Consider the following 23,161-nt stretch of genomic DNA (forward strand, 5'->3'; position numbering starts at 1 on the left):
GAAATGAAAAGAGAGACATAAGAGAAATGGAGGAAATTCAAAAAAATCATCAGATCCTACTACAAAAGCCGATACTCAAAAATATCCTGGAAAATCTGGATAAAATGGATGCTTTTATAGACAGATACCACATACCAAAGTTAAATCAAGAGCAGGTAAACTTTCTAAACAGGCCCATATCCCATAAGGAAATAGAAGTCATTAAAAACCTTCCAACAACAACAACAAAAAAGCCCTGGGTCATAGCTCAGAATTCTACCAGACTTTCCTACCAATATTCCTCAAACTATGCCATAAAATATTATCAGAAGTAACACTACCTAATTCCTTCTCTGAAGCCACAATTACTCTGATACTTAAATCACAAAAGGATCCTACCTAAAAAGAGAACTTTGGGTCAAACTCACTTATGAATTTTGATGCAAAAATACTCAATAAAATCTGGCAAACTGAATTCAAGAACACATCAAAACCATCATTCACCATGATCAAGTAGGCTGAATCCCAGCGTTGCAAGGTTGGTTCAATATATGGAAATCCATTAACATAATCTACCTTATAAACAAACTCAAAGAAAAAAATCACATGATCATCTCCTTAGATGCAGAAAAAGCATTTGAAAAAATACAACACCACTTCATGTTAAAAGTATTGGAGAGATTAGGAATTCAAGGCACATACCCTAACATAATCAAAGCCATTTACTGCAAACCAACAGCCAATATCAAATTAAAAGGAGAGATACTTGATGCAATCCCACTAAAATCAGGGACAAGAATGTCCACTTTCCCCATATCTATACAATATAGTACTTGAAGTGCTAGCTAGAACAATAAGACAACAAAAAGAGAACGAGGAGGTACAAATTGGCAAAGAAGAATTAAAAGTATCACTATTTGCAAAAATTTTACCAGAGAACTTCTCCAGCTGATAAACACCTTCAGCAAGTGTCCAGACATAAAATTAACTCAAATAAATCAATAGCCTTCCTTTATATAAATGATAAACAGGCAGAGAAAGAAATTAGGGAAACAATTCCCTTCACAATAGCCACAGATAATATAAAACATCTTGGGGTAACTAACCAAACAAGGGAAAGACCATTGTGATAAGAACGTCAAGTCTCTCAAGAAAAAAATTGAAGAAGATCTCAGAAAATGGAGAGATCTCCCATGCTCATGGATTGGCAGAATTAACATAGTAAAAATGGCCATCCTACCAAAGACCATCTAAACATTCAATGCAATCCATATCAAAATCCCAACACAATTCTTCAAAGACATGGAAAGGAAAATTCTCAAATTTATCTGGAAAGGCAAAAACCCAGAATAGTGAAAACAATTTTAACAATAAAAGAACAGCTGGGGGAATCACCATCCCTGACCTCAAGCTCTACTACAGAATAATACTAATAAAAACTGATGATATCAGTACAGAGACAGACAGGTTGATCAATGGAATAGAATTGAAGACCCATAAATAAAACTACATACTTACTCACACTTGATCTTTGACAAGGAAGCCAAAAATAAGCAATGGAACACAGAAAGCATCTTTAATAAATGGCGCTGGTCTAACTGGATGTCTGTATGTAGGAAAATGAAAATAGACCCATATATGTCATCATGCACAAAGCTCAAATCCAAGTGGATTAAGGACCTCAATATAAAACCAGATACACTGACTCTAATAGAAGAGAAAGTAGGAAAGAGCCTTGAACTCATTGTTACAGGCAGAAATTTCCTAAACAATGGCTCATGCTTTAAGATCAAGAATTAATAAATGTGACCTCATGAAACTGGAAAGATTCTGTAGCACTAAGAACATAGTCAATAAGACAAATGGGCACCCTACAGATTGGGAAAAAAATTCACTAACCTCACACCTGATAGAGGGCTAATATCCAAATATATAAAGAACTCAAGAAGCTTACCACCAAAAAACCAAACAACCCAATCAAAAAATGAGATATAGAACTAAACAGAGAATTCACAATAGAGGAATCTTGAATGACTGAGAAGCACCTAAGGAAATGTTCAAAAGTCCTTAGTGATTAGAGAAATGCAAATCAAAACGACCCTGAGATTCCACCTTATACCAGTCAGAATAGCTAAGATCAAAACACATGTTGGCAAGGATGTGGAGGAAGAGGAACACTCCTCCATTGCTGGATGGGATTGCAAACTGGTACAACCACTCTGGAAATCAATTTAGAGGTTCCTCAGGAAATTGGAAATAGACCTACCTAAAGACCGAGAAATACCACTCTTTGGAATACACCCCAAAGATGCCCCACAATGCTGCAGGGGCACATCTGTCATTATGCTCATAGCAGCCTTATTTGTGATAGCCAGAAGCTGGAAACCACCCAGATGTCCCACAAAAAAAGAGTGGTTACAGAAAATGTGGTTCATTTACACAATGGAATACTACTCAGCTATTAAGAAGGAGGACATTTTGAGTTTTGCAGGCAAATGGATTGAACTAGAAAATGTCATCCTGAGTGAGGTAACTCGGGTCCCAAAGGGCATGCATAGTATTTTAGCTAGCAAGTGGATATTGACCAAAACAAAGTACAGAATACCCAAGATCCAGTCCACAGAACTCAATAAGGTCATCAAGATGAAGGGCCCAAGTGAGAACACCTCAGTTCTACTTGGGAGGGAGAAGAAAGCAACCACAAGGGGGAAGGGAGGGAGGTACATGGAGGGAAAGGGGATGGGGGTTGGAGAAGAAGGGATCATGATCTGGTATTGGGTGGGGGAAAAGGACTGAAGCCCTGAGGGCCAGCAGAAAGAATGGAAAGTGGTGACCTCCGGAGAAAGGAGGTTGGGAGGACACTCCAAAATGTACCAGAGATCTGGAAAGTGAGAGACTCTTAGGACTCAAAGTGGGGGACCATAGATAAAATGCCCTATAGTGGGGAGAGGGAACTTACTGAACCCAACTCCAGCAGAAAGACAGGGCTTCAAGAAAGGGACAGGATTGCTATCCTACAACCAAAGCTCTGACCCATAATTTTACTGTCTGAAAGAAATGCAGGGATGGAAATGGGGAAGAGCCTGAGCAAAATAAGGTTCAGTGACAGGCCCAAAGTGTATTACATCTCAATGAGAGGCCCCAAGACCTGACACTATTACTCAAGCAACAAGGCCTTCACAAAAACGGACCTAGCATGACTGCTCTACAAAAGACTAACCAAGCAGCTGAAAGAGTCAGATGCAGATATGTGCACCCAACCAAGGAACAGAAGCTGCTGACCCCTCTGGTTGAATTAGGGGAAAGATGGAGGAAGCTAAGGAGGAAGGTGACCCTGTAGGAGGACCAGCTGTCTCAATTAACCTGGACCCCTGAGATCTCTCAGACACTGGATCACCAACCAGGCAGCATACACCAGCTGAGATGAGGCCTCCAACACATATACAGCAGAGGACTGCAGGGTCTGGGTTCAGTCAGTCAGAAAAAAAGTACCTAACCCTCAAGAGACTGGAGGACCAAGGAAATGTAGAAGTCTAGTGGGTTGGGTGATTGGGAACATCCTTCTGGAGAAGGGGATAGTGTGTGGGGGGAGGGGTGCGGGGAGGTATGGGATGTGGAACCCTGAGGGTGTGGGTTTGGACCAGGAGGGGAATAAAATCTAGAGTGTAAAAATATATTAATTAATTAATTAATTTTTAAATATAAAATTAATTTTGCTGCAATGACAAAAAATGGAGCAGAGATTGAAGGAAGACTGGCCAGTGACTAGTTCAATTTGGGATAAATCCCATGGGCAGGCACGATGACACTCTTACTGATGCCATGCTATACTTGCAGACAGGAGCCTAGCATGGTTGTCCTCCGAGTGGCTCAACCAACAACTGACTGAGACAGATGCAGGTGTGTACAGCCAACTATTGGACTGTGGCATTTCATAGTGTCACGTTGGAGAAAACAAGGCAGGCAGCAGATACATCTCAATATGGGTATGGGAGGATGATGTGACTGGTCACAAGGTGGATGCCATATTTTAACCAGCTACCATTCACTACAGATATGATGCCATCCCTAACATGATGGAGTAAACCCTCTTCAACTAGACAATAGAGATAGCCAATCACCTCTCTGAAAACAATTTGTTTTAAATTGTCAGAGAGCATCACAGAGATTGTTCTGAGCTAAAGACAAGGATATGTTGTCCTCCTAGAGGCTCCAACCAGCAGCTGACTCACACAGATAGAGACACCCACAGCAAAACAATGGATGAAGCTTGGAGATGCTTATCAAGGAATAGGAGAAAGGATTACAGGCCTCAGAGGGGATGGGAACTCCACAGGAAGACCAACAAAATCAACTAACCTGACCTTTTGGGCTCTCAGAATCTGAACCATCAACCAAAGAACATACATGGGTTGGCCCTAGGCCTCCTTGCACACATGTAACAAATGTTCAGCTTGGTCTTCAGAAGGGTCCCAAACAACTATAGCGGTTGCTATTCCAAAAACTCTTGTCTATACATTATGTTCTTGTAGCTGGGCTGCCTTGTCTGTCCCCAGTGGGAGAGGATGCTTTGAGGGGCTTTGTGGGTCCATGGAGGCAAACTCAGAGGTTGCTCCTCCTTGAAAGTTCCCAGGTGTTATTTTTGCCGGTGTTCCAGAAAGTGAAGGGTTAACCAGAATGAAAGGAATTGCAGTTTAAACATTTCCAAAATAAGGTGGGAAAACTACTTAAGAGAAATATAATTAAGTCAATGTGTGACTTTGTTTACATATAAATTAGACATCGTGAAATTGAGCCCTGGCCAAGGGGTAAGGTATTTGCATCCAATTTGTAACTAGTGGTAGGCAGCAAACAAGAAAAATCAAAGGCAAGAAAGGTCAGTTTTAAAAAACCCTCCCTACCTAGGGCAGTTGTTGCCTCAGTAAGGGCTCTGCAGCCTTGCTTCTTGTTTGAGCACTCTGATCCCAGCCATGAGTTTCAAAAAGTCATTTTAGCCATGGAAGACAGTCACAGCTTATTCTGATGTTGGTGTCTCACGGAGACAGAAAGGGAGAATTATGTTGTTTTTATTCATGCCTGGCTTTTTTTTTTAATGCCAAAGTACAGAATGCAGCTTTTCAAAGGAAAAGCGTAGCAAAGAAAAAAATCAATAGTGAGAGCCAACTAATGGCTAACCATCTGTAAATGTTTGGTCGTACAATACCCAGCAGCAAGAAGGGAAAGGAAGGGAGGGAGGAGGAGGGAGGGGAGGGGAGGAGGGAGGGGGAGGAGGGGAGGAGGGAGGGGAAGGAAGGGAAGGGAAGGAAGGGAGGGGAGGGGAGGGAGGGGAGGGGAAGGGAAGGAAGGGAGGAGGGGAGGGGGAGGGAGGGGAAGGGAAGGAAGGAAGGAAGGAGGCTGACATTTTGATGTGAGGAGCTCACTCAGTTGAAAGTCAGAAGTGAGAAAAGATTCCCATTTAGGCCCATCCTCTATGCTCACATACTTTTGGAGAAACAAAGTCATAGATTGTACCCAAGCTTCTCTTAGGTGTGACAGGGAGGAGCTCATGGCTTGGTTTTATCATGGGGCTGTATGTGGCTTGTCTTCATCACTTCTACTTATAGAGACAATATTTGATTTCATTTATTGTGTGTCTGTTTCATTTCTTTGGTTGTCAAGTGATTTTTGTTTGCTGGTTTGGTTTTGGATTTTGGTTTTCTTTCTGCACAACATGGATGTTCACTCAGATTTAGTGTAATCTGTACCCTAACAATTTTCTTCTTGTGGTTTGAGTATGATTTGAATACGTTATTCCACCCCAAAACTGGAGTACTGGAAACTTGGCACCTGATGTGACAGCATTCATAGGCAGTGGCTCTTTAAAAGGTGGACATGAGTTTCTCCTAAGTGGCTCTGCCAGAGCCCTACTGATACAGATGAGGATGTTTGCAGCTAGCCATAGGACTGAACAGGGGGTCCCGAATGGAGGAGTTAGAGAAAAAGACTGAAGGAACTGAAGGGGTTTACAAGCCCATAGGAAAAACAACAATATCAACCAACCAGACTCTACCAGAGCTCCCAGGGACTAAACCACCAACCAATGAGTACACATGGAGGGACCCATGACTCCAGCCACATATGTAGCAGAGGATGGCTTTGTCCAACATCAATAGGAGGAAAAGCCCTTGGTCCTGTGAAGGCTTGTTTCCACAATGCAGGGTAATGCCAGGGCGGTTGAGGTTGGAGTGGGTGGGAGGGAGTGGGAGCATCCGCAGAGAAGCGGGGGGAGGGGGAATGAGACGGGGGTGGGGAGGATAACATTTGAAATGTTAATACATAAAACATCTAAGGAAAATAAAAATTAAGAAAAGTAACTAAGGCATAGCCCTAAAGCAACAGCCATTTAAAAAAAGAAAAGAGGTGGAGTCTCATGAAATTCAGTTAAGTTGGTGGGACATCCTATGACGAAATTCATGTTATAAGACCAGGTTTGTTCTAAGAGGAACTCTTTGTTACTAAGCAAAGCTACCCCACATGCTAGGACCTTTGGGCATGTGGCCAGCCCCTTTTCACTCTGTCACGACAGCCCACAGCCAGGTGAACTCTCACCAGATGCCAACAGCCTGCTGTTTGACTTTCCAAACTGGTGAGCCAAATAAACCATTTCCCTCCATAAATTAATCCAGCTTCAGGCATTTTGTTATAACAATACACAGCATACAAAGATGCTTTTCTTTCCAAGTATCTATGTGCTTTGGCTGTGCTGTCTTGTCTGATTCTCTGTTAAGAAAACTGATGAGAGGTCATGTGCTTTGGGAAAAGGCAGACGCACTCAGGAAGCAGTTCCAGAGTTTGTCTCACCTGAAGAACCTGAGAGAAACTGAAGACAACTAAGAGACAGACATATAAAAGGAACCTACCTCTCCCTGGGGTGCAAATGCCTCAAAGCACCATAAAAATCTGTTAAGATCATTACTGTTGATGCTCCTTGTTGGGAGCGCTCCTGTTTATCTTCCTGTGGATAAGCTAAGATGCTAGTGGGTGGGAGATTGCCTTCTTGTTGGTGGCAACTAGATTCCCCTTTGCTGCTTTGGTTGCTTTGGTCAAAAGGACTCAGCCAATTAGCTAGCAAGCCTCTCTATGCCAGTATCTGTCACTTTAAACACTACACGGATGTTCTGGGAATGCTACATCAAGATCAGAACTCTGGCTCCCAAAGGTGCAGCCTTGGTCATAACTGTTTCAAATAAATTGTACCCATCAGTACCTGCAATCATTCATTCCCACCTAGACAGAGAGGGAATACTTCTAGTGACCTACCATAGGGAATACTGTGCCAGGTGCAAAATGCCATGATTGGATTAAGTGCAAACCTTTATTTGCATAAAACGTTTGCTGTGCTTGGTACAAATGTTTCTTCTTTGGCTATATAAGCAGCTGGAAGACATCCTCTGTTCTCCCTCTACTGGAGTTACAATATTAAACCCGACAAAGCTATTTCCCAAGTGGTCTCTAATGCCTGTTTTACTAGAAAGGATTGATCTGTTAGCACAAAGATGCAGTGGCAGAGGATGTGGCAGGGTGGCCACAATATGAGCCCCAGAAGTGACAGGGAAGCCAGCTTCATGTCACCTGAGCGCATATCAGACCCTAGTCATGGGCAGGAGGAACTGCAAAAGCAGTGGGAGAGGTGAGATGTGTCTGTAGTTGCAAAAGAGACAGAGTTGACAGACTGAGAATTATAGCAACAGAACTGTCTTGGTGATGAGAGGAGCTGCTGGAGTCAACTAAGTCACGAGAGAGGCAGAGAAACAAGCTGAGAAGGAAGAAGGCGGTGATAGAAGTGGGCAGAAGGCCTGAGAGGCTGCAGAGATGAGGCAGAAGGTAGAGAGAAGGTTGTAAAGAACAAGAAAAGAGAATGTGGAGGTTTTAGCTATTGGAAGAGTTCCTGAGCTCTCAGAGAGCCCAGGCCTGGGAGTTTGTGATGCTGGTTACTGTTAGGGGCTAAGGAATCCTGATACCTCAGCTCAGAAGCTGCAATACCACAAGCTGACAAAGGCTGAAGAGTCTCAATGCCCTAGGGCTTCTTGAGGGCTCTAACACTTGTGGAACTGAAGGCCTGCAGAAGAGCTGCTCCTCCAGAGGACACCAACTGCTGCTCCTTTCCCTGCCCACTGCCACCACCCACTGCTGCCGAACACTGAAGGACAGAAAGCTTCCAAAGATCTTCTCACTGGCCCAGGCTTCCAATCCCTGGGATCCTATTTAAACCAGGGAGCTGGCTGATAACCTCTGCTCTAGCTATAGATAACAAGAAATTAAGGAGATGTGGTGAACTTTCGCAGGTTCACTTGGGGGAAAAAAATCTTATAAAGCTAGAACTGAGCTGGCTCTACCTCAGGGAGATGTTGCACACAGCCCTGATAGCCCTGCTACTTCCTGATGTGGATGCTCTGTTGGGTGTCATACCGTTAGGTACCCAAACCAATGCCCTTACCATCAGACCCAAAACTGTTAAAGCAATGCTTTATCTAACACAAAGGCATTGCAAATATGATTAAGAATTTTGAAATGGAGAGATTATTTTGGGTTATCAAAGGGTCCTCAGTGTGATAACCTTTATAACAGGGAGGCATATAATCATTCACTGGGGCTCAAAGCCTGAGGGATATGAAGTTACTCTACTGTAAGTCCAAGATCTGACATCCTTACACAGACAGATATGCAGGCAAAATACCAATGCACACCAAATAAAAAGAAATAAATAGTTTTAAAAAAGTAATTCTTTTCCTAGCAATCAGTTCCCTTTCACAGATACCAGAAAAAAAGTTAAAGACTTAATCTAGGCATGGTGGTACATGCTTGTAATCCAAGCATCGAAAAGTCTGAGGCATACTACGATTCCCATTACACACACACACACACACACACACACACACACACACACACACACACACACACACGCGCGCACGCGCCCCAAAAAAGGAAAACAGAGGAAGCTTCTCAATGATCTTCAATGCATCTGTTTTACAATAGTAAATATTGCATATTTTTACCAATTACAAATTTGTAAATATTACAAAATAGTAAATACTGGGAAGTGTTCTCCAGTCAGAGACAACATCCGTCCTCCGCTTAGCCCCACCATGTTGAAAGTGAGCACATGAGCATACACTTGCTGTGACTTGACCTGCAGAGATCTGGAGTTAACCTCACTGGGGCTACAGGGAAATGAAGAAAGGGCAGCTAAGCAAACACACCTAGAGAAAAGCTGGCATCGGGTGGGCTATGTATTCCGAGGGCAGTGCACCAGCATCCAGGGAACTCAGCACAGTTACTTTATGTTCCTAAGCAAGGAGGCAAATTTGTTATACACAGTGGAACAAGGAGATGGTTTTAGCTAATCTTGATAGGTGGTCTCTGTAGGGGGTCAGGTCAGGTTATAGTCATCTGGCAGGAGGACTCTATGGTTGATGGTTTCTGCATAAACTGTTTTTAGCTAATCCTCCATCCTTCATAACATCCATATTTGAGCCAGAGAAAATCTTTGCCATTCTTATAAGCCTGACCCAAGGAAGACTTTTTTCTGTTCCCATGTGTCTGAGACATCAGGGTCCTTGACATGTCTGTGGTCATGTAAATAATACACATTCACCAAGGACTTCATTTGCTCCCTACATTCATGAAAGCAAGCACATGAGCATACCCCGCCTTCTTCCACTCTTCCCACTTCAAACAAGAAAATCAATTGCCAACTTCAACAATTTCTCCAATCAATGATCATATGTAATATAGTATGGCCAGTTAACATGATAATTGACTTCTGTCAGAGACTGTGGGCTGCGGTGGTCTAAACTGACAATATCTTCTACATTACTTTCATCATTTTACACACCACCAGACAGGCAAAAGTGAATATGGAGTAGATGTCTATTCATGTCAAGATACACGTATGTCTCCTATTACTAATGACATCAGTGGAATGACTATTGCCAGCTCTCTGCAGGACCTTTCCTGGGGAATCCTATGAGATATCTGTTGTTTCTGTCATTCTTGCTGGCAGACAGAATGGTTCTTGTTGGCATCCTGGGCCTCAGAGTGTTTAAGAGGTAGACATTGATCAACGGCTTATCTTCCCACTGCACGTAGACAGTCTCTAGTTATTTAATGAATTTTGCTGACCACCTCAAGGGAATGCACCACATGTGAATTCAATCGTCTTCTACTCCTGGAAGAAAGTTCTTCTGAAGGGCATTCCCATCCCCATGGTGATTACCACAAGCCCATGTCTCCTGCAGGCATCATTTTAATAGTCTAATTTTCCATTGTCCATATAACTGACCATTGGCCGCTGCCCATGAGTTGGCAAAATAACAATCTCCTCTCTCTCTCTCTCTCTCTCTCTCTCTCTCTCTCTCTCTCTCTCTCTCTCTCTCTCTCTCTGTATATCATTGAAAAGTGTGCAGGTCAAAGGACAGTTGAAAGGAGTAAGCTCTCTCTTTCTACTGTGTATGCCCCAGGAATCAAACTCAGGTTGTCAGGGTTACAGAAAGTGCCCTTATCAGCTAAGCCATCTCACCAGCCCCAAAACACTGGAACTCTTACTATCGCTTACTTCCTCTACCACTGTAATGAAAACAATAAGCATCCTTACCCCTTCAGTCATCTTCTCATTAGTCAACTAGATTGTAACAACTGTCTATCCACCTTGGAGCTGTCAACCATAAACCAAGCAGTGGGTGTGGGTTAATAAAGAGCTGTCACTATTAGCTGTACTGCTAATATAAAAGTCCATCACAATTTTTAAATTGGCCCTAAACATAAAGAGCCCTCTGTGTCCTGAGTATGATACATGTTCCCTTGCATTCCTGCAATTAGCATGCCTCCATGTTATTATGAATATCCAGGAAGATATTCCTGCCTTTCTGACAAAAATGTCTCTGTGATATTAAAAGACCTTTTTGTGTTTTCCACATGACTTTATGTCTGCAGTCATATTGGCTGTCTTAATGGATATAAATGGAAGCTAGCAATTGTCTCTCAAATTGTGTATACCATATCATTGCTTCTAGAAGAACCCTTGATGCAAAATCCAGAAGTTACGACTGGTGGGACTAATAGCTGTCACCATTAGGTAAAGTCTAAAGATGCTTCTCAATTCATATCTGCATGAGGACCACAGCATCTGGAAGCATTGAGAACACTGTGAGCTCATTTCCTTTTCATTTTATTCGTTGACAGTTTTATACACATGTAGAATGAATGTTAGTCATTTTCACCCTCCATTGCTTTCTCTCTCCTGCTAAAACCCATCTTCCAAAGGATTCCCAGCCTATGTTCACATCTCTCTGTAAGTGGCCATACGGTTTATGGCTTGCCTGAGTAGTACTGGCAGGTTATTTGCTGGAACCAGAGCAACTGAAATTCAAATAGAGTCATCCTTGTTAGAGTAGACACTCAAAACTGACCTTTCCCCAGGTAATTTTATGGATAGAATATAGGAATATTCTTAGGTATGCAATAATATTCTCTAATGCCCAAACTGAGCGAGTATTGAAGTTCTTACTTAGTCACCAACAAAAGCAACTAAAACAGCAAACTTTTAGGTGTCTCTAAAATGTCAGTGATGTCTCATAACTAGGAATTTATTATTTGAGCAGAACAATGATCTTTTCTGAATTTATCACTCAGATTTATTAGCAATATGTATTCCCAGTCTATTTAAGCCATTCCTGGATTACTCTGTACTTCCTGGTATTTTCACTCCATCCATATATTATATTAAGCCCAACCGCTTCTAACACAATTAAGAAAGTAAGGTAATAAATTCAGACAGCCCCATAGAAAGGAAATGAAAGTGGAGAATATTCAATAAATTGCAGTCAATTCCTCTCCGAGATAAAGAGGAGTAAAAGCATGTCCATTAGCCAACATTTTGCTCTATTTAAACCTTATCAAGAACTGGTGGTGCCATAGAAAGCACAACTTTATTTTGAGCACCAGTGTTCTACTGTGAATCTCTGAAATCCCCGTGCATTTTCCATAGCTACACAGGACTATTGTACAGAGAAATCTTGATGATGGGACACTCTCTTCTAACATTGCCAATAACTAAATTGGTGAGTCCTCTGTCTGAGTTTAAACTGTGTGATCGTTCCCATCTTACAGGTTCCCATGCACAATGCATAGGTGATACCAGATGAACAGTAAATTCACATGTCCTCTGTTTGGCAGTAGCAAGTAAGGAGCAATTCCTTAGCTAGACATAGCATCCATTCCGACAATGCATTCAGATAAAGCAGACTCACGTACTTCCCAAACCATCTACTTGAACCCATTTTCATCCAAACTTTGTCCTAAACCATGTCAAAAATTGCATCTCCAAATTTTCCAATCTAACTGGAGCCCCCTCTATGAATTCTCCAAAAGCCTCTGGAATCACAGTGCATTGACTCTCTTAGCCAAGAGAGTTGCAGAAGTTCCTTCCTACCCATTGGTTATTCTATAGCATATGGCTTTGCTCCCAGGCAAAGGATGAGCTAGAAAACCTTACACCTTATGAATCTTCATCATCTCTAAATTGCCAGACTTTCATCCCCCAAGATTTAGCAGCCTCAATTCTCACTGTTTTTGCTTTCAATTTTTGTTTTCAATTCCTTCATACTATGCTAGAACAGATTTGTTTTGGGAATCTTAACATTTGAGGGTCATCAGGCTTCAAAGTCAGCCCAATGAGCTTTCCATAGCACTACATGAAGACTTCAAGGGTTTCAACCTGTGAACATGGGCTTCATTCACGTGATCTATAAATATCCATCTTACAGTGGTGAGTCCCTCAAACTCACCCCTTTGTGTTTCAATCATTATTTTTGCAAATTACTCATTTTCTTCAGATACAGAGACCAGTAAAAAGCAATGAGTCAGTGTACCTAACAAGGGTTTCACTGAATTCTTTCATATTGTGAAAAGTTAGATGAAATGTCCACACAGAATGTCCTTGCCTTAGGAACATATTAAGATACACTGACCACCATAAAATAAATTTATCATGCCTCACACTTACAATGTGTCAACAACTTCATTTATAGAGGAAAGGGAATTCACATCTCACAACATTTAGGTTACCCAGTTCTCTGGACTATCTGTCTCTCTGGGCCATTTATGACTGCTTTTGTGTCCTATATCGACTAAATTTGTCCTTCCACTTTTCAATATTAAAAATCAAAGTTACTTAACCTCTACTTGGTCAGAGTGAGAGCTCATTGTAGTAAGTATTCTTCTAGGATTCAATAAAGCTAATCTTTGAGTTAAATCAGCTCCTTATACAATCTCCCGTCTTCGAGTCATTTTTTTTTCCTGTTGGCTTGTGCCACCATCTAGACAAGCTTTGTGGTGAATAAAGGTTGTAAAGCATCTGTCTGTTACCTGAGAATAACTCATCCATTTGGCAGTAGCCTCAGGAGTAGGAGCTGAACCTCCAGCTGGTAGAATTCTAAGCCTTGTGCAAAGTCAAGATCCACCCCAGCATTCTTCTTAATGTTCACTTTAGCTAATAAAGATAATGATAACAAGGAAGTATATTGGCTTGGTTTTTTTTATTTCATCTTATGTATTTCCTCATGTATTCAGTGAACCCACAACTTGAGAGTTATATCTATTCTTCTTCCTGGTTTCCTCTGTTAACTTTCTCAATGGGGCTGCAGAGTCAGTTTCTCATTAGGGTCATCCCACAGATAGTTAGGGCAAAAGCTTTTCTACATGTGTCTTCTTTTTTTAAATTTTTATTAGATGTATTTCTTTACTTACATTTCAAATGTTATTATCTTTCCAGGTTTCCTGACCATAAGCTCCCATCACGCCCCCTCCCCCTCCCCCATATGGGAATTCCCCCCATACACCCCCCTTACTGCCCCCCCATATTCCCCTGCACTGGGGGTCCAACCTTGGCAGAACCAAGGGCTTCCCCTTCCACTGGTGCCCCAACAAGGCTATTCTCTGCTACATATTCAGTTGGAGCCCTGGGTCAGTCCATGTATACTCTTTTGGTAGTGGTTTAGTCTCTGGAAGCTCTGGTTGGTTGGCATTGTTGTTCTTATGGGGCTGCAAGCTCCTTCAACTCTTTCAATCCTTCCTCTAATTCCCCACAAGGGGTCCTGTTCTCAGTTCAGTGGTTTGCTGCCAGCACTGACCTCTGTATTGACATGCTCTTCTAATTTCTTCTCTTTTCAAGCTCTGCTTCTACCAGATTTCTAGAAGTCAGGGTCATCTTAGTATGTCCCACTTTCACCATCAATTGAATCAGGATTCCACAAGGCCATCTTCCAGTTCAAGGATCCATTATGAAGATTCAAAGAACAAAGAGAAGCAGTTTTCTTAACTTAGCTGATGATAGCAAAAGCATAGAAAGTAAAATAAAGATAGGAAAGGAGCAGAAGAAAGACCAGGCACATACTCTCAGTCTCTTTTTCCCACAATTTAATTCTTTCAGCAATGATATACTTTCAGTATCATGCATCAAGGAAGACCATCTAAGACAAGGTATACACACTCTATGTTGGGTGTCAGTCAGGTGGAGTAGACCATCCGCATTTACACACACACACACACACACACACACACACACACACACACACACACACACACACACACACACACAGATATAGCATGGCCCAGGACTCCAAGTAATCAAAAGCAACACTGACCATAAACCAAACTGTTAGCAGGAACTATCAAATGCACATGGAAAACTTGGGTTTAGAAAGACATTCTTGGGGGGGGTTGAGAGGGGGAGAAAAAAAGAAAAAGAAAGACATTCTTTTCTAACATGAACCAACATTGAGACTATTTCAATTGCCATATTATGCAGAACGAAGAAGTCATTCCTACATAGACACAATCAGATTATCTTTATCATTTTATGCACTATCCATCTAATTAAACATTAATAAAACTCACTGAGCAAAATAGATAATTTATTTTACAGAATCATGGCTTGAAAATCAGGTGATTTTGCATCAAAATCAAATTATTTCTTCTAAAAAAGGATGAACTAGTTTTACTGGTGAGGACTTAAGTATTAAGGGGAATTTTGATACTGAGTTAAATTACTGGACAACTCTTAGGCATATTTGGGACAACTCAGTATGCAATTTTTCAAGTGGAAATCTTGTTAAATTTAAATATAAATTAAGTATTTATAATGAAATTTTAATGTCTAAATGAAGATGAATTTTAAACTATTTGATTTCTCTTTCATTGTGTGCATGTGTGTGTCTTTGTGGAGATATCTATGCATGAGTTCAGTTGCTCATAGTGGAGAAGGGCAAACCAGATACCCTGGAGTTAGAATGGCAGGAGGTTGTGGACATCTGATATGAGTCCTGAGAATCAAACTTGGGTATTTAAGAAAAGCAGTGAGCATCACTCAGTGCTGAGCTGTATCTCCAGCCCCATGAAGATGTATATGAATGCAAAACACATAGCAACACTTTAAAGCTCTATAAAAATATAAAACACAGCACTAATATTCTATCTTGGTTGCATTGTTGTGAAGGTTTGAATATGCCTGGCACTATTAGAAACTGTGACCCTTTTAAGAAGGTGTAACCTTGTTGGAGGAAATGTATCATTGTGGGCATGGCCTTTAAGACCTTCCTCCTAGAAGCTGGGAAGCCAGTCTTCTCCTTTCTGCCTTTGGATGAAGATGTAGAACTCTCAGCTCTTCTAACCCTACATCTGCCTGAATGTTGTCATATTCTTGCCTTGATGATAATGGACTGAGCCTCTGAACCTTTAAGCCAACCCCAGGTAAATGTTGTCCTTTGTAAGAGTATCCTTGGTCATGGTGTCTGTTTGCAGCAGTAAATCCCTAACTGAGACATATGTTAAAATGTTAATGCATTCAATATATCAAGTTAAATAAATATGTTGCTGAAACTGTTTTCAATATTCTATTTTCATTTTTCATTGTGGCTGCTATATTTCTCAGTTACACATGGAGACTACAATTCTGGGCAATAGCTCAGCTAAAGAAGAAATTATGATGAGGCTAAAATATATGTAGAAAGGGTAATACTAAAAATACTAGTTATTAAATCATCAGAGTGAAATATGTGACTTTGAAATTTTATATGGCAAAAGAAGAAATAAGGAGGAATAATTAGTTAGATATCAAATCCAAAGGCAGTTCCAAATAACTGGGATGGACACACCTGTGAGGATTGACCACAAAGAGAAGCATGAAAAGCAGGAAACATGAAAGTGCCCTGGACTCCAGCTGTAGATGATATTAGTGAGAAGAATTTACCTGCTTAGCTAATAAACTTGACAGTTCCTGAGGGAAAAATATGTTCCTTACAAAGCTGACAAGAGGGGAAAAAATCTAATTTTCCTCATATTTTAAGAGAAATTGAATCATAATTAAGCCACTTACAAATGCATATTTTGTTCCATAATTCTTAGAAGTGATTTTAGTCAATTTTGAAAGGAAACAATTGGCCCGACATTTTGAAAATTCTACAAAGCTTAAAAAATAGTTAAGCACTTGGCAGCTTAAAACACAAGGCTAGTATAACAGACATAAAAAGATAGTAAGCAACATTAGGGTTAAATGGGGTTCTAGAGACATGTGCTTTATGAAATGAAGCATTAATAGAAAAGATACTGACATGCTAAGTCCATCAACAATAGATATTTTAAAAAATAATTTATTGGGCCTGTGAGATGGTTCAGCAAGTTAGGGAGCCTGCCACGAAGCCTGACAAGCTGAGTTTTATTCCTAGAACCCATGTGGCAAGAGAGACCTAACTACTACAGGTTTTCCTTTGAACTTCAAACAGATGTTCTATGACCCCTCCCCTTACATTTACATATAATAAGTAAACAAAAAACTATATCATGAACTAATTAGATTTATTGCAGTTAAATATAAGAAATTTTAGAGGTAATTGTCAACTTAAAATATTTAATATTTAAAGGTTGGAAAGATTGGAGGAGGAGAAATTATATAATCAAAATCTAGTAGATGAAAAATATAAATTAAAAATTTAGATTTAAAATGTCATGTGGCAGTCTTAATAGCTATAGAAAAAACTTACATAACATTAACTTGTTTAACTACAAACACATAATTAAGAAGAAAGGGGAAATCTCCCATTGTAATAAAGATCTGCTTTAAACGGATATTTTAAAATCATATTTAATAATTGAAGATGTAAAAATAGGAACGCTGCCATTTCTTATTTTCAATACGATTGTACTCTATACACACACACTGCTGTCACACACAGAAAGTTAAATCAAAATTAGAATTGTTGGGTCTGTTGAGAGAGACAGAGACAGAGAGACTCTAAAGGATAAACAAAGTTTCAAGAAGGAGGAGCAAGAAGGTGTGTCTTGTGGATATAAGGGAAAGAGGACTCCATGAAAATTGAAAAACAAACACAAGATGCTTGAGTTCTGAACATGTGACACATCTTAATACAGTCAGAACAGCATGAGCAAGGGAGTGAGGATCAGGAGTGTGGCTCCAAGTATTCATAAAAAAGTGAAATCATTTGTTCTTATAAAAGGTGAAAAGACTAGCTTTTCCTCTGAGTGCGCTGCAGAATCACTGAACAGGGGTGACCTGATTTGAATTTTTAATAGGCTCTGCTGGCTGCTGTTAAAACACAAGTGAGAACATAGGAGCAGGAACCCCAGTGAGAAGCCTATTTTCCTCCCATTCCTGCAAACCCATGGCCTTTTATTCCATAATCATAATTTCTGCACTTATATGTGACATGCAATTAAGGACTGAGCCAAGGTTAAGCCAAGAAATAAAATAGCAACTGGGTAAGTGAGTGATATGAGAGACAGGAAGATTTTCGCTTGTATGTATATGTTTCCATATTTATTCTAGGTTGAAGAATATGTAGGAAATATCTGTCGTTTTGTTTGTTTGCTTGTTTCTTTGTTTTGGTTTGATTTTTGGTTAAATAAATGGGAGAGCATTTTGGTTTGGAAATGTGGGCTGGAGAGACGGCTCAACAGTTAAGAGCACTGACTGCTCTTCCAGAAGCCCTGAGTTCAATTCCCAGCAACCACAGAGTAGATCACAACCATCAATTATGGGATCCAATGCCCTCTTCTGGTGTGTCTGAAGACAGCGACAGTGTACTCATATAACAATTAAATAAATCTCTAAAAATAGTTGGAAATGTCCTCTAGAAGCTGGTGTGTTAAAAGAATACATCCCCAGCTGCTGGTAGCATCTTGACAGATTATGAAACTTTAGGAGGTGTGTCCTCCCTCTAGGAAGCATGTCCATTGGCCTGTCTTTAGGGGTACATCTTTCCTTCCCCCTTTTCTGACTCTCTTCTTGCCATAAGATTGGCAACCCTGTCCTATCGCATGATCTATCTTGCTCGAGCTCTCTGTAGCCCTGAAACAAAAGCCAGTTGACTATGGGTCAAAACTTTTGAAGCAGTGAGCCGAAATACATTCTTCCTCATTTAAGTTGCTGTTTTCAAGTATTTGCCCATCAGTGAAACTGTGACTAGCACAGAAGCAATAGGAACAGTGGCATGTGTGTGGCTTTAACATTAGCACAGTCCTCTATCATCTATAAACCAGGAGGGAAGACAGGGCTTCTAGGGGAACAGTTGGAAAACAGTGTATGTGAATAACAGTGTATGTATCAATGACATGTTCATCATGTCATTGATCAGGCATCACAGAAGACAGCACGGTGATTCACAATGTGAGCTACCCAGAGCTTGATTCCTGGCCTGCCAAAGAAGAATACTAATGCCTACTTCTTGGATGGGCAGCCATCCAGTGAGATTACATGCATTAACACTTGCTCAGTATGTTATAATTTTATAGAAGGTTTCCATTCACCCTATTACACATCATCTGCAATATTATTTGGTCACCTTGATATCTTTTCTGGGCCATGGGTCTGTTCCTATCTGATTCTGGATATTGAAGGTAGTAATGGTAGTTACAAAAATGTTGGATGTCATAGTGACTTTAAGTGTTTCTAAGATGTACATGAAGTATGGGTAATACATGCCCAATTAATGGTACTCAGTACAAACAAGTCTATTGCTAAGCCCTCTAAATATATTGGAGTCATGAAATCCAACAGACTGTGTCCAAGCTGTATTTACCAATGTCAGCACCCCTCTTCCAGTCCATAGAAAAGTAGAATAAAAGTGCAGGTAGGTGGGTGTATCTCACAGCAAATGCTTCTTCATTTTAACCAATTAGCACAGCAGCCCAGTTCTTCCTGCAGCCATCAGTATGCAGTGCTGATAATGCCAGAGACTCGCTACAGATGTTCCTTGTGTTCATCAGTGCAAGGTACCTGAAAATGGAGTTTTAATGCCTTATAGAATTTAGCCTCGGGGAATCAGAAATTGGCTGGACCTGATTCCCCGAAAGCACTATTGCATTCAAATAGACTCCCTGCTCTGCATTGCCTCAGAGTTCAATTAGATGATTCTTTGAAAAAGTCCATTGTACACAGGAGAGTGACCCCACCCTGAAGTCACCTTCCAGTTAGGTATATACCTTAACTTACTCTTATTAGCCCATCCTATCAACCCCAGAAAACCTGCTGCAATCATGGAAACTCCAGCAATCAAGTTCTGGTTGCAGCCCTCAGGGTCATTATCTGGTTGAGTGTTAATTTAATGCAGTGTGTATAAAAGAATAGAAAGAACTTCGGAATCGAAGCTAGGAATAAAAGTTCTAGTTATGGCTGAGTTACATTAACTCATTCTGTGTTGATGGCTTTTCTTCAAGACCACAAATGCCAACCCAGAACCTGGGTTTCTACCTCTGTCCAATGAAAGACTCCCAGAGTCTGTCCAAATGTCAGACTCTCAGAGATGACCACTCAGCTTTAATGACTACTTTAGTAACTGTATTGAGTGAAGAGAATGGTGTTTCCAAGTTAGAAATCCTTTCATTCATTCATTTATTCATTGACTCATTCTTGGTTTTGCTTGTAATATTTCTACCCTCCAAACACATATATGCAAAACTGAGACACCAGGACAAATGCAAGGTAGGCAGGGGCTTAATAGATGTTTAGATCACTAGGGTCACACCATCATGAACTGATAATTGTCAGAGACATTTGTCTTTCAAGATACTCATTTCTTCCCACATAAAGTCCTAACACACACACACACACACACACACACACACACACACACACACGCGCAGTTTTTATTCCTTAAAGAAAGTTATTATCCTCTAACACATTGAACTCTGAACTCTGATCTATAAAGAATACTCAGTAAGTCTTTATAACATGTTCATTTAGACTGAGTCTCTCTATCTATCTATCTATCTATCTATCTATCTATCTATCTTTTCTCTGTGTGTGTGTTTGTGTGTGTGTGTGTGTGTGTATTTCTTTATGTGTGTATGCGGTATATACACACATGTGAGAAGGGTACATGAGGAGTCAGAAGAAAGTGTAAGGTATACCCCTTTATACATCTTGCCTTATTTCTTTGAAACAGTGTCTCTCCTAGCTGAACTGCTAGCCAGCAATTCCCAAAGACCAACTTCTCTCCACCCACCTCCATTTTGGAGTTACCAATTAGCACAGGGTCATACCTGGCCTGTTACATGTGTACACGAATCTGAACTCAGACCCTAATGCTTGTGCTGCAATCACTCTTACCCGGCAGGCCACTGGGTTTCAACCTGTGGGTTGCAACCCCTATAAGAGTCAAATACCCTTTCAGAGAGGTTACATATCATATTTTACATATCAGATATTTACTTTACATGATTCGTAAGGGCAGCAAGATTAAGTTATGAAGTAGTCACAAAAATGGTTTTATTGTTGGGTGTCACTACAACATGAGGAACTACATTGCAGGGTCACACCAATAAGAAGGTTGAGAACCACTGCCATAAGCCATCTCTCCAGTCCCCCACCTTTATGGAAAGAGTCTACAATGTCATCTTAATCTGCCATAATATGCACCATAATATGTTGGAAAGGAGAGTAAGGTGGAACATTTAGGTAAGAAATAAATGAAGAGATAAACAAAAATATCATGGACTATCTAGTTGATGGTATATCCTATTGCCAATCACCTGACTCTTCCTATTGATAACAACGACCTATCTCTTAAGCGTGTGTGTGTGTGTGTGTGTGTGTGTGTGTGTGTGTTTCCTAAAAGATTATTGGGAAATATTGAGTCACCAGTCTCCCATCTCCCTTTACAGGTAAAGAGGCCCAGCTCGGTGTCTTCAATTCTCCAAAGCTACCAAATTGTATCCATATCTTTTCTACCTAAAGTAAAGTGAATCCAAAGGAAGTGATTCAAAGAATTCAAATGCATATTTTTATGATGTTTTATTACCAACTGATTGTTACCTCCCACAGACTGAGTCTATTTAACCACACAGTGGAAACCAATTAGCCAAAGAGGCAAAGCAGTGACAGGAAATGACCTTTACTAGGAGTGTGAGCTGACTGGATGATGGACTGACTCCTAAAAGAACAGTCTTGCCAGGAGACTGATTTAGGGCTGATAGAGGGGCTAGGTGATCTCAGCCTGATGGAAACCATCTCATAGGTGAGGATTTGTAGCCAAATGACACATATCCAATCCTAATCACCTAGTCACAAGATGTTTTCCAGGTCTGTAAATCTCTAGAACTTGGATCACTTCCTCCTAAGGCTGTCTTGTCGCTGATGGCTTCTGACTCATTAGTAGATGTAAATGTCACAGGACTTCTTGATTGTCATGAAACTCACAGCAGGAAAACTGTATGTTATTCTGGCAAGAAGGATCACCTGAAGTTGACTAGGGGATCAAACATGAGATCTAATGCTCAACTTCATAAACACCAAGTCTCATGTAATTAAAATTTCTTTCCAGAACCAACAAAATGGTTCAGCAGATAAAGATAATTTGCCGTACAAGCATGGTGACCTGAGTTCAATGCCCAGAACCCATGTAGAAGAAGGAGGTGAGAACTAATTGCACAGTAATCCTTCTGTGGCGTATACACACCCTTCACAGCCATTCTGACAATGTCCTTTCTTTTGCTCTGCTGAACACTTAGAAACTTCTGGCAATTTTTTTTGAATTGCAGTGGATACTATTTGTCAATGATAAAGTCTCCCTTAAATTGTTTGAAGGACTTTTTTTTAACATTTAGTTTATCTTTATTAAATTCAAATATATAATATCGGAAAACATACAGATAACGTGCATGTCTTTCTGGTTTTTGTTTTTGAGGCTGTGTCACCATGTCACCCTGGCTTGCCTAGAGGTCACTGTGTAGAAGAGGTGGCCTTCAGCTGGAAGTGGTTCTCTCTCCTGCTTCTGCCTTTTAAGTCCAGCAGCTGTAGCTATGAATCGCACACACAGCAACTTTTGTCTCATTTTGTTTGTTTGTTTGTTTTCATTTTTTTGGATGTTTACTTACATTTCAAATGTTATTCCCTTTCCAGATTTCCCCTCTGGAATCCCCCTAGCCCTAGCCCTCCCCCCTGACGCCCCCACCTCTATGAGAGTGTTCCCCCACCCACCCACTCCCTTCCATCTCCCTACCCTGGCATTCCCCTACATGGGGATTGAGCCTGTTTGAAGAACTTTAAACATGATTTTTGTATGGCACATGTTTAATTAACATGGGTGAAATAGACCATGTGACATTAACTGACATATACTGAATAAATATTTCTAGGTTTTCAAACTGCCTACATTTTTTGTTCTTATCCTGGTTAAACATGAATCTGGTTTTTAAAAGGAAACAGGAAATAAGGCACCAAAACAATTTCCCCAGGGATAGGTTTAACGTTTCATTTGTGAACTAAAGTGTCAATATTGTCGTTTGGTTGGATTTATTTGATTTCTGTAGCTTTCCTTACAGTTATAGGGTCATAGAACTACACATAAAAAGCCACCAAAGGCCGCTGAGGACCACCCAAGGCATAATTAGAGGGCGAGCCAGCAGGGCAGCTGACCCAAGCAAAAGATCAATAAATATCACTAAAACATAATTGGAGATAAAATTAAATGGAAGACCCATAATTCCAAGAAGTACTTTCAGACAGACTATGAAGTTAGGAAATTTCTTCAGAGCTACTTGGGATAGGATTTGAATTCCAAGAAACTTGAGGAGATAGCATCGCACAGCCTAGTGAGATGTAGGTTCTTATTTTATGACATGTGCTGTGACT

This window comes from Rattus rattus, chromosome 7 (assembly GCF_011064425.1).
Source record: "Rattus rattus isolate New Zealand chromosome 7, Rrattus_CSIRO_v1, whole genome shotgun sequence".
Taxonomy (NCBI): Eukaryota; Metazoa; Chordata; class Mammalia; order Rodentia; family Muridae; genus Rattus; species Rattus rattus.